This window comes from Phaseolus vulgaris, chromosome 8 (genome assembly GCF_051622355.1).
Source record: "Phaseolus vulgaris cultivar YP4 chromosome 8, ASM5162235v1, whole genome shotgun sequence".
Lineage (NCBI taxonomy): Eukaryota > Viridiplantae > Streptophyta > Magnoliopsida > Fabales > Fabaceae > Phaseolus > Phaseolus vulgaris.
The window spans coordinates 41517877-41528038 of NC_143505.1; positions in this window are offsets into that span (position 1 = coordinate 41517877).

Sequence of the window (10162 nt, forward strand, 5' to 3'; positions counted from 1 at the left end):
AAACTTTGGAAGAACTAAACCCATATTTATTCTAAAATATTTAAACCTTATATGGTTGCAATTTCTAATATATTCATTTTATAAAATCGGATCTTTTTCTCTGGTTTTGGTGCATGTAATGGGCACCATAAGTGGTTAAATTCTTTTCTAGGAGATTGAGAGTAACTTGTTCAAACTATGTATGTATTTATATGTGAATTTTTGTTCCTGATTGATATTGGTATTGTCATTTTGTGCTTAAAGCTTGAATTTTTATTCATGAACATGATTATTGGATTTTGTATTTTGTGTTTAAAGCTTAAATTTCTATTCATGAATGTGATTATTGGATCTTGTATTTTGTGCTTAAAGCTTGAATTTTTATTCATGAACTTGATTATTGGATCTTGTACTTTGTGTTTAAAGCTTAAATTTTTATTCATGAATGAGATTCTTGGATCTTGTATTTTGTGCTTAAAGCTTCAATTTTTATTCATGAACTTGATTATTAGATCTTTTATTTTGTGCTTAAAGCTTGAATTTTTATTCATGAACGAAATTTTTGGATTTTACTGGGAAGTACTTTTGAGAATCTGACCTTAATGAGAATACTTGATATGTTTTGATACTAGGAACAAATTTGAATGTATCAATTGCTATATAACATCTTTTCTTATTGATAAGAATGTTTTATAAAGATACAAGACATCAATATTTAGGAGATAATCTTAATAATTTCATAATTGAGGAATTAATATGAATGACTCTTACATGTTGCATCAATATCAATGTTTTTATTTACCAAAAATACATGAGTGAGAAAGATTAACGTCAATCCCGATTTTATCAATTGAATTATTTTACTCATTTATTTTGTTTTAATTTAATTTTTATGCAAATTTATATCAATATCTTATGAATTCAATTATTGTACATATTCTTATATTTAGTGAATACTACGATTATGATTTTAACTAACAGTTCATTGTGGGTTCCACATCCGTCTTTCTAAGACAAATTATTACAACTAACTTGATATACTTGCCAAATTAGATAAATAAGTTTTTGGCGCCGTTGCCGGGGATCACTTATTAGGATGTTTACATCTAAGGGGTGACAATCTAATCAATTTGTAAAGACTAGAGATGGAAGGCTTGTTGAAATTTGGTATTGGATAAGGATCTCTGGACAAATATTTTGAATTTTATGAGGGTGTTTTTCCCCTAATTAAGTGTTGCGTATGGTGGATTTAGATGAAAAATTAATCATAGGATTTATTTATGAAGAGATGGATCTTGCTAAAGAGAAGATACAAAGTCTCTTCAATGGAGTTAGTAAAAGGTAAATAACTAATTACCTTTCACTTTATTTGATTTCTATTTTTTTTAGAAATATAGACATTGTTTTGTAGATTAATTTATTTAGTTTTATCTTACTTAGTTACACCCCCTTTGGGAAATCATTGTCTAAGATGGGACAACCAATTGCATAGGTCATTTCACTAGTGCAAATGACGCATTCTACAACATCATATTAGGTCGGTTAATTGATAACCGATGTAAATAAAAATGCGGTGACATTTTTGTAAATATTTGACACATATTACACCTTCCAACCGATGTAATATGTTCTTTTTAGAGTAAACAAAAAATTTAACAAAAAATATAGTTGGGAGTATGACATATTACATCGGTTGGTCCTTCTAACCGATGTGATATGTCTTTCAGAGTAAAAAAAATATAAATGTGGAGCTAGATATATTGCATTGGTTATTCCTTCCAACTGGTTTTGGATTTTTAAAAAAAAAGTCCAACCCACATAAGTGATGGTTATTAGGGTGATGGTGTTGTTGTGAGAGTCTATACCTTGAAGACACGTAAAGCGAGGGAGTGGGAGTTCCAAGCCTAGAAACACAAGGTGTTGAATTACCGATGTCGATTCTGCCAGAACACAATTTTGAAGGGTGTGGTGGAACCTGTTCATGTCCGTTGTTGTTCTCTTGAAAAAGCTTCATGGAACGTTGTTTTTATTTTCTATGAGAGACAAAACATCCCATTGGAGATGGGGTTTCAGAGTTCTCATGGAACGTTGTTGTTTTATGCTTTTTTATCCATTCTCTTTGTCTATTTGTGAAGACAAATAGGGGGAGAATTTAGTGGTTCATTTGGTTGTAATTTAGGCTACACTATGGTGTTTCTAATTCTAGTTAATCTGTTGCTCTGCCACACTCTGATCATAACGTGCATGGTGCAAAGCAGAGGTGATCGTTCACACAATAGGTGATGCCTGGTGCGTGCGCTTAGCCAAGCCATACTTGATACTCACACTGAGGTTGCACGAGACACCTAGTGGAAGAAACGCGCTAAGTTACTTCGTACACGGATAACTTAGGCGCGCAACAGTGTATATAAAGGGCATTCCGCGCTCATGCAAAGGGAGGTAAGATTCATTCTTGCAAGTTACTAGTTTACACACACACAAAGTGCACACGAGTCTCGCAGAGATTCTTAGTTCTTTGGTGGTTTTGTAAGGCTGACTTGAGCGTCGGAGTGCAATCGGCCGCTAGAGGCGCCGTTTGGTGTGTTTCGCAGGTTTGCTTGGAGTTCTTGTGGAGTTCCTGCATTTGTTGCGGTTGAGGAGGTGGAAGATAGAGTGTGACGTGGCGAATCCTTCGACGTTCGAATCCCCTGCAAGATCATTTGGCGCCCATCGTGGGGCACGTGTGAATTTGTGATCCCATCCACACTTTGCTGTCAGATTTTGTTTGTTCTTAAGGTTCTTTGCTGAGAAAATGAGAAGGACAAGGCAAACTTCACCCGCGCCATCAGCTGAAGAAGGAGCTGTGACGATGGCACATGTCTTGGAAATGATGCGAACGCTGCAAGACAATGTGGCAGCGTCAAGAATGGAACAAGAAAGGATGCAAGCGGATTTGGCTGCATCCCAGAGTAGAAACGAGGAGTTAGACAGAATTAATGGAAAGTTGCGCAAGGCGCTGCAAGCGCAGAAGGAATGCGCAGCGGAGGAAAGGGTGGCGCCGCCGCCGTCTCCCCCCAAGACTTTCCCCATGCCTTTCTCATCGAAGATTATGAGCGCAGTGGTGCCACCAAACTTGGTGGGGGTGAAAGCCTTGTTTACTGGGGTGGAGGACCCAGAGACGCATCTGACAGCGTTTCACACCCAGATGATGCTCTCTGGGGGTTCGGATGCGGTGTATTGCAAGCTGTTTATGAGCACCCTGAGCGAAATTGCTTTGGAGTGGTTCGTGAGCCTACCAGATGGCCACATCACCTCGTTTCAGCAGTTCTCTAAGTTGTTCATGGAGCAGTATATTTTGAACAGGGCACCCCAAGTGGTGTCGTATGACTTGTTCGACGTGCGATAAAACCAAGGTGAGTCCCTCAGGGACTACCTTAGTCGTTTTGGAGCTCAGGTGGTGAGGCTACCCAGCAAAGATGAAGATATGTTGGTGCATGCGTTTAAGAAAGGGGTTCTGTCGGGCCCTTTCAGTGAATCGTTGATCAGAAATCACCCCAGCACCTTTGCGGAGATTAGGCGTCGTGCTGTGGCGCACATCGTAGCAGAGACGGAGGTTTATGAGAAGAGGGGAAGCGCGACCCCGACCAAGTCGCGCGGAGGACCGAGCAGGTCTCAGCAGCCGATGAGGGTGCGTGAGGCCAAAGAAAGAAAGAAGGATCAGGGGAAGTCTCGCCCTTACGAGCCTAGGAAGGACCAGGGTAGGGGGTGCGCAAGGGAGAGTAACGCGCCCCCCAGGTTTGACTTCGTGGTGGAATTGGCGGAGCTGATCGCCATTCCAGCCATAGCGGCACGGTTGCAAGCACCAGAGAAGACTGACAAGGTGCTGGGAAGGAAAAAGAATGTGTGGTGTGACTTTCACCAGGCTTATGGCCACTCACTGCACTCTTGTTTGGTGTTGGGACACCAGCTCGCGGAGTTGGTAAAAAGTGGCTTTTTGAGCGATTACTTGCGGGAGGCGCAAGGTGATCGGACGTCGGGGCCACCAGTAGAAGATCCGCAACACGAGGTACCTGTGCACGGAGAGGTGCACACGATCGCGGGGGGCTTCTCTGGAGGGGGGTGTACAGCCTCTCAGAGGAAGAGGTACGCTCGTTCGGTGATGGCTGTCGACTCGGTGGAAGAAGATCATACCCCCGATGCTGACATTACATTCACAAAGGCGGATCTCCGGGACGTTGTGCCTCAGGACAACGATCCTATAGTCATCTCCCTCGTCACGGCAGGGAGAAAGGTGCACAGGGTCCTCGTGGACCAGGGAAGCTCGGCGGACGTGATGTTCTGGCCGATATTCAACAAACTGCAGTTGTCCCTTGATCAACTGAGGTCGTACGCAGGGTGCTTGTATGGCTTCGCAGGGGACCAAATGGAGGTGCGAGGCTACATAGAGCTGAGGACCACGTTCACGGATGGGACCGTGGCTCGCACTGAAAAGATCAAGTACTTAGTGGTTAATGCCCCATCCGCCTACAACATACTGTTGGGAAGGCCGACGCTCAACAGGTTGGGAGCTGTATCGTCGACGAGGCACATGAAGTTGAAGTTGTCGTCGATGGAAGGGGTGGTGATCACCATTAAGTCAGACCCGAAGGAGGGCAGGCGCTGCTATGAGAACAACCTCAAGCAGCAAAGGAGTGTGTGCCATGTTACCTCGACACCACCGCCGGGTGTGGACGAGAGGCGATCGGAGGTCGCAGGGCTGGTAAGAGGTACACAAGGAGATGTTGAGATGGAGGAAGCAGTGCTGGGGTCTCAGGGGTGGCTCAAGTAGGAGCTGAGAAAGAGAGCAGGATCACTCCCTGCGAGTCAGGGATCGCCAGGACGGTCATCGCCAGTGAAAGAGGCCCCACCCTGCTGAGGGGTGGGTGGAGACGGAGATCCTAGGGAAGAAGTTCAAGCTGGGAGGGCCGCTCAGCGAGGACACGCGACGGCAGATCGGCGGGGTGATTGAGAGGCATCTAGACGCGTTTGCGTGGTCAGCCTCATACATGCCAGGTGTTGAAGAATGGTGCTTATCGGCTGGAGACTTTGGACGGGGGGCGATCCCTAGAACGAGGAATGCCACACACTTGAAGTTCTATTTTAGTCAAAATTGTAAAGTAGTCGCGCTTTCGCGCTAAACAAGTTTGAACAGTTCAGGGGGCACTCTTTTCCTTAAAAAAGGGTTTCTAATGAGGCCACCCAATAAAAAGAAGTTATCGGTATAAGAATTTGCAAAGTTTTAAAGTTAAAATCCTCCCTGCCCCAGGCGCGAGCGCAGGTAATCGATTAGGCCTTCCTCGCCCCAGGCTCGAGCATGGCAACCGGTTTGAAGTCCTCCTCCCCCCAGGTGTGAGTGCAGGCAACTAAGTTTCAAAAAGTCAGGGGTGCTAGTAAGCCCAAGAAGGGAAGGGAAGGATTTCGAGAAACGCCTTTACCCAAGTGGCATAGCATCATTATTGGCGCAGTAGAACTCTTAGTTAAAACCCTTCTCACCCTAGGAGTGAGAAGGTGGAAAGTACGACCCGACGTGTTAAGGGTTGATGACCTTGGGGCAGGCAAGAGGGGTTACCGAGAAACACTATTTTCCCCAAAACAAGGCATCATCCTTGGCCGATTGGCGTAGCAGTCCTCTATGCACTTAGCGCTGGAGTGACAAGCAATATAAAGGGATGTAAGGTGGAATCAGAAGCGTGATGACTGATGAGTGGGTGGTCGTGGCATTCTGATCGGTTATCGGTGGTTAGAACGTTGTTTAAGAGTTTTAGACAAGTTCTTACGCGATAGGCCTAAGCGAGCAAAGCCACACCAGATCAATTATCAAGTGTTGTTAGTTGTGATCAAAGTCAGAAGTAGAGAAGTCAAGTACAGTAAAGATTCGTGCCAAGTTCGAGTAAGTTAGTAGTTATAGATGCATAGCAAGAGAAACAGTAAGAGAAAGGTGGCATTTTATATATGCATAAAGAGTTTTTACAGTTTATGTACAAAGGAATGTAAACAAGACAGCGAATGATCAAGGGCGAATGATCTCGCCGTCCACCACCTCGAAGTCGATAGCAAACTGAAAGCAGTCAACCACCAGGAAAACGCACTTAACTTGCTCGAGGGCCAAGTCGAATCCCTCAGCAAAGGTATCAGCGGCCTCTTCCCAGAGCTTGGTCTTCTCAGCCTCGAGCTCAGCCTTGTCAGTCTCGAGCACGACCTTCTCAGTTATAAGGGTGGCGATGGTGGATTCGTCTTCCTTGAGCTTGGACCCCTGATCATTGGCACGCCTCTCGTTCGCTGCGAGAGCCTCCGCCAGGTTTGCGATCTGTTGGCGCAGGAAGGCATTCTCGGCTTCAAGCTGAATGGCCCTGCCCGTGGTCTCGACCAGCTCAGCGTCAAGAGCGGCGACGGCGTCCCCCATCCTCATCTCCGTCTTGATGATTTCTTGGACTTGCAGGGCGCGCCCCCTTTTGGCTTCCTCCACCATGTCTCTCAGCATCTCGTTGGTGCTTTGCAGGGCCTCGTAGTCGCTTTGTAGCGACTCTTTCTAGTTGATCAGCTCGCTCATCTTTCCCTCCAACTTCTCGATGCGGCGATGCTGGGTGGAGAATTCCAGAGAGAGCACTAGTTGGCGAGCCAGATGAAGGTCCACCTCGCTCCCGCTCCACTTGACCAACTCGCGGTTTTGGAGCAGTTGCCTGGTCAGCTGAATAACCCTGGTAAGCCCTTCAGTGCTGGAACCCGAGGCTTGGTGGGAACTCTCACCACCACCCTCGGTCGTGGCGGTGGAGGCTTGAGGACGTGGTGAGCTTTAGGGGTGAGAGGTCCCCTCCGAGCGAGTAGCCCCGCTCCCAGCAGTTTGAGATGGAAAGGTGAGGGGTTGGCTGGCTGGGGGCAGGGAAGGAAGATGTGCTGGGGAAGGAAGAGGGGCTGGAGAAGGAGGGCGTGTAGGAGAAACCTGTGCTGGAGGGATTGGAGAGGCATCTCCCTCAGCGCCCTCGGCTCCCCTTCTTCTTCGTTGGACTAGAGGAGACCCCAAGCTCTCCTCTTCGGCGGATGCGACGGTGGTGGGAGCCTTCACCAGCCGTTTCCTTTTCTTCTCACCCTTAGTCTCGGGGCCTTCAGCTGGCGCGACCGAGATAGGGGAGGCAGAGATGGGCTCGGAGGTGGCCTCAGTCCCTGAAGACGACCCGACAGCTCGTCGGCTCTTGGCCAGCGCGATTAGCTTTTGTCGTCGTTCTTTGTTGGAAGTCATATCTGCACCGGTTAAGCATGGCAAAGGGTTAGTACACAAAGAACCAAGAAAGCAAACAAAGTGCAGAAAAGTCAATCAAGTTCATCAGTTCAGTGTTAGTATGCAGAGAAGTGATTAACATGTGCAAGTGTGCAAGTGTGGCAAGCAAGCACACTATCGTACTCAGAGAAGTGACAAGTTGAAGGGAAGGAGAGGGTGAAAACCAATGTATTTTTTTAGCATCTCCGCGTCGAACTCGTGCTTGATGAGGGTGGAGGAGCCGAACTTAGCGCCCAAGCTCGAGAGTAGGCCACACAGCTCGCGCTCGTAGGGTGCCATAGCCTCCAAGCCTCGGGGTTTTTTGAACTCTACCTTGGGAACCCAATAGAGTGGGAAGCCCTCAAGTAGAGTCGGGCTGTGCTCGTTGGAGGTGATAATATAGAACCTACCCTTCCAGTCCTTGAAGGATTGCTGGTATAGGCCCAAGATCACTTTCCCTGACACGCCGTTCAGGCTCACCCATGACCTATCACCTGGGTTCTTGGCCTCGAAGAAGTGGAGGAAGACGTCGGTTGAAGGAGGGTGTCCGAAGTGGTTGCAGAGGATCTCGAACGCTCGGATGAAGGCCCAAGCGTTGGGATGGAGTTGACAGGGAGCCACGTTCAGCTCGGTGAGGAGGTCTTTCTCAAAGAATGTGAAAGGGAGTCGGAGGCGCAACCTCTTGAAGATGGCGGAGTAAATGAAGGTGAAGGGCACTCCGTTGGTGGCCCTATCATCCACGCATATTGGCATGTCCCGAGAGGGGATGCACACGCCCAAGTGTGAGTCGTCCTCCCTGTCAAGGGCGCATGTGGGCTCGTTTGAGTCGTTGCTCAGAAGGTTGGTGAGATGATCGTCGGGGAGTTGCGTAGAGGTCTCAGTGAGCAAGTGAAGGGGAGCCCACTGGTACAGCCGCGCGTAGTTATGCTGATAAGGCGCCGCGTGGGGGTGCGCACTCGTTGAGGGGGGCGCGCTCGTCGAAGGCGGTGGTGGTGCACTTGCGGAAGGCTGTGCACCAGAGGAGGAGGCGAGACGCGCAGTGGTTTTGGTGCGAGCCATTGTTCAGTAGCTACAATGGAGAAAGAAAAGAAGGAATGAGGGACCAATGAAAAACAGGGTTCAGCGAAAAACAAGAGGAAGGTGAGGAGAACGAAAATGCTATGGTTGAAGGGAGTGGAGAAGCAAAAGCGATGAAGAAGAAGAAGCGAAAGCACAGAAAAATGCAGAAAAACCAGAAGACACCCTAGTACAGTGCAGGGAAAGGGAAAACAACCCACAACGTATGCATAGTGCAGTTATTGGATGATGCAATCGGTAGAAAGTATTTCAATATGCCATAGATGAAGAAAAGGGGTACCTTTTGATGATCGCAAGTAGGTTCTGAAAGCTTGAGATTGAGGGAGATGAATCGCCCAGAGAGAGGCTTCGAAAGTTCAGAGAAGAGTGTTGGAGAAGGTAGAGGAACAGTGAAGGCGCGCAAGTTTTTGAATGCGGGAAGCGCAAATGGCGTTTCATGCTAGCCGTTGATGCGTACACGTGTCGCAAGATTAAGGAAGGAAGGCGTAACGTCACTTAAAACACAACACGTGATGTGGCACATGACATGGCATCACTTGCCACGTGGCCATTGAGGACGATCACTTAGTCTCTTCGCTGAAAACAAGTTTACAGCTCGAGACTGGGGGCTTGTGATCCGGTCGGTCATCGGTAGTCGGTGACAGCAGCAAAAGATAGCCACGTGGACCGTTCTTAGTGGAACACGTGGGGCAGGGAAGCAGATGAGTCATTGAGAAAGTCACCCAGGGGGTGATCGGTCATCAGGGGACGACGGTCAGAGAGGATGCGCGATCAACACCTAGATAAACGCCTGGAAGCAGAAGGCGTGGCGCTATGGTGCACCGATCAGTCATCTGGTTTGAGCGATGGTCATCGGGTTCTCGTGTTGCACGCAGTTAAGCTGGAAACGAAGGACGTTTCCCAGCGAGAGCGTTGCATACGAGCCTTGTGTGGCAGAGTATCAGAGAAAGGAGAAGTTATGTGCTTTATGGTGTCGTGCACGAGAGTGGCCTAAGAGAGCTAGTAAGCCAGTCGGTGGTTGGTGCTCTCTTAGCCCATAACGTGCATGGTGCAAAGCAGAGGTGATCGTTCACACAATAGGTGATGCCTGGTGCGTGCGCTTAGCCAAGCCACACTTGGTACTCACACTGAGGTTACACGAGACACTTAGTGGAAGAAACACGCTAAGTTACTTCATGCACGGATAACTTAGGCGCGCAACAGTGTATATAAAGGGCATTCCGCGCTCATGCAAAGGGAGGTAAAATTCATTCTTGCAAGTTACTAGTTTACACACACACAAAGTGCACACGAGTCTCGCAGAGATTCTTAGTTCTTTGGTGGTTTTGTAAGGCTGACTTGAGCGTCGAAGTGCAATCGACTGCTAGAAGCGCCGTTTGGTGTGTTTCGCAGGTTTGCTTGGAGTTCTTGTGGAGTTCCTGGAACGTTCTTGCACTTGTTGCGGTTGAGAAGGTGGAAGATAGAGTTTGACGTGACGAATCCTTCGACGTTCGAATCCCCTGTTAATTTCTCCTTTTTTATATATATTTTAGTGTTTTCCCTTTATTATGAATTTTGTATTATCACTTTAAAATATTATTAATATTACAGATAACATAACAAAATAATTTATAAATAAAGCATGAGAGAACTCATTATGCATTGTTAGATGATATGATAAACTATATATCAAATAATAAAATTTAAATTTATTAAAAGATAAAATTTTTTAATTATGAATAAAAAGGCATTTATACTTTCTAAATGAATTCTTTCCAACTCACCGAAAGCATCCCCGTATTACCCCGCCAAGAGCGCCCAACTATAAATAATACCCTATTCAACTTTGGTCTG